Below are 3,303 nucleotides of genomic sequence, written 5' to 3'. Positions count from 1 at the left end.
GCCCCACCCCTCTCCGGCACTACCGGGGGGGGGGGGGGGAGGGTCCACAAATGTAGGTGTTGGTCCCTGGGTGCCAGGGACCCTTGGTATGCCACTGTATAAATCACATCACATCCTCTGCCCACCCCCCATTCCCCTCCTATCCAGAGAGCCAGTCACCTTATCATAGAAGGAAATCAGATTAGTCCCCACTGCCCACAGGCTGAAAAAGAACCATCCACCACCACTCTCTGGGTGCGGCCCTCCAGCCAATTTATACAAGGGGGTCGGGGGGAAAGGGACTTAATGGTAGGGGTTTACTACAGGCCACCCAACCAGGGGGAAGAGCTGGATCGGGAATTCTCAGGTCAGCTCGCGGAGAGTTAGGTCAAGGGACGTGGTCATCATGGGTGACCTAAACTATCCGGACATCTGCTGGGAGCAGTCAGCCGGGTCTGACCACTCATGTAGGTTTCTAGCCGAGTTACAGGACCTCCATCTAACCCAGGAAGTGCACAGTCCCACCAGGGGAAATGCCTTGTTGGACCTGGTCCTGGCCATGGGCAACGATCTGGTAAGTGGACTGCGGGTTCTCGACCACCTGGGCAATAGTGATCATCGCCTACTGGAGTTCACCATCCAGTGCAGGGTGTCAAAGGCCTGCAGCAAAGGAACAGCTCTAGACTTCAGCAAAACGGATTTCAATGAGGTAAGGAGACTATACGGGGAGGCACTGAGGTTCTGGAGGGGAGGGGAGTTGGAGTCCAGGAAGAGTGGTTGTTCCTTAAGGAGATGATCCTCCAAGCCCAAAGGGTGACAATCCCAATGCGGATCAAAGGGGCAAGAGTGCTCAAAAGCCCCCATGGCTGACCAAAAGCATCCAGAAACATCTCAAAGCAAAAAAGGAGGTGTACACCCAATGGAAGGGAGAGACCATCACCAAGGAGGATCATACCTCCATTGCTCAAGACTGTAGGAGGGGGCTGTTAGGAAGGCTAAGGCGGAGATGCAACTGGGACTAGCGACCCAGATCAAGGATAACAAGAAGTCCTTTCTTAAATACATAGGGGGTAAAAAGAAGGTACCGGGTAACGTAGGGCCTCTGCAAGATACGCTAAGAAATCTGGTGGTCACACCAGATGACAAAGCTAACCTCTTTAACAATTCCTTTGCCTCCATCTTTTTGAGCAGGGATTGGGGCATCCCCCTCACCGGGATCCCCAACAGATCTAAGGGAGGCACTGCCAGGCCCAGGGTCAGTGAGGACCTAGTCAGGGAACTACTGGTGGGACTAGACGTGTACAAGTGAGCAGGCCCTGATGATCTCCACCCCAGGGTGCTGAGGAAATTGGCAGAGGTTATTGCGGGACCCCTGGCACAGCTTTATGAGCACTCATGGTGCTCTGGAGAGGTGCTGGAGGACTGGAAGAGGGCCACTGTGGTCCCCATTTTCAAAAAAGGGAGGACCCAGGAAACTATAGGCCCATTAGTCTTACCTCAGTCCTGGGGAAGCTCTTTGAAAATTATCTAGGAGCACGTCTACGAGGGACCAGCAGGGGAGATTATGCTTAGGGGCAACCAACATGTGTTATTCAAAGCAGGTCCTGTCACACCAACCTGGTGGCCTTCTATGACCAGGTCACCAACTCCTTGGACACAGGTGTCACGATGGACGTAGTCTTTCTAGACTTTAAGAAGGCCTTCGACACTGTCTCCCACCCCATTCTCATTAAGAAATTAGGTGACTGTGGTGTTGATGCCTACACAGTCAGATGGGTCACAAATTGGCTGGAGGGTCGTACCCAGAGAGTCGTGGTGGACAGGTCATTTTCGACCTGGAAGGACAGGGCTCACTCCTCAGGCCCTCACTGTTTAACATCTTCATCAGCAACTTGGACGATGGAGGTGAAAAGCACCTTGGTCAAATTAACAGATGACACTAAGATGTGGGGAGAAGTGAGCATGCTGGAGGAGAGAGACAGGCTGCAACTAGATCTAGACAGGTTACAGGGGTGGGCGGATGAGAACAGGATGGGTTTCAATACTGACAAGTGCAAGGTACTGCACCGAGGGAGGAAGAACCAGCAGCATACCTCCAGGCTGGGGAACTCCCTTCTCGTCAGCACAGAGGCAGAAAAGGATCTTGGTGTCATTATTGATTCCAAAATGAACATGGGCCGCCAATGTGGGGACATGGTCAGGAAGGCTAACCGCACCTTGTCATGCATCCACAGATGCATTGTGAGCAGGTCCAAGAAGGTGATCCTCCCCCTCTATGCGACATTGATCAGGCCGCAGTTGGAGTACTGCGTCCAGTTCTGGATGCCACACTTCAGGAGGGATGTGGATAGTATTGAGAGGGTCCAGAGAAGGGCCACTTGCATGATCAAGGGGCAGCAAGTCAGGCCCTACGAGTGGAGGCTATGGGACCTGAACCTGTTCAGCCTCCACAAGGGAAGGCTGAGAGGGGATCTGGTGGCTGTCTACAAACTGGCCAAGGGGGACCAGCAGGCAATGGGAGAGCTCCTGTTCCCCTGAGAAGTACCGGGAGTAACAAGGAATAATGGCCGTAAGTTGATGGAGAGTAGGTTCCGGCTAGATATCAGGAGGCGCTACTTCACAGTCAGGGTGGCTAGGAACTGGAACCAACTTCCAAGGGAGGTGGTGCTCACTCCTACCCTGGGGGTCTTCAAAAGGAGGCCTGATAATCACCTAGCCTGGGTCGTTTGACCCCAGTATCCTTTCCTGCCCATGGCAGGGTGTCGGACTTGATAATCTGCTCAGGTCCCTTCCGACCCTACCAACTATGGAAACACTACTGAGGCCTGTGTTATTGCTTCTCCTTACTAATGGGGGGTTACTAATGAACTCTATTGTTTGGGATTTCATGCAACAGACAGCTCTGGACTCCACAAAAGCACCAGATACAGTATTTTCCACAGATAACTCATGCAGGCTTATGCTAGCCAGCCCTTTTTCTGTATATTATTTTTAAGCAACAACAGCCATTACAGGAGTAAAAAAAACAAATTTTCTTAATACAAACTTTAATTACTAGGAACAGTTGCTTTCAAGTTTGCAGTAATATTTTATAAATGGCTTCACAAAAGCAGCCTGACCTTGTCACCAAAGAACTTTCTTTGAATTGTATTGTTATGCACACTAGACCTGGCAAGGGAGAGTTAGAGACAGGGTAAATAGTAGTTGGCCAGGAGCCCAGGAGCTACACCTGAACCACTCATGGGCTGCATGCAGCCTGAAAGCCACCAGTTGGACAGTTCTGCTTTAGATCAGGAAAAAGTTAGTACTATGCTTTAAGTTTAC

This window comes from Gavialis gangeticus, unplaced genomic scaffold (assembly GCF_001723915.1).
Source record: "Gavialis gangeticus isolate Ggan-Ray unplaced genomic scaffold, GavGan_comp1, whole genome shotgun sequence".
In the NCBI taxonomy this organism is placed as follows: domain Eukaryota; kingdom Metazoa; phylum Chordata; order Crocodylia; family Gavialidae; genus Gavialis; species Gavialis gangeticus.
Note: the sequence above shows the minus strand (reverse complement) of the source record.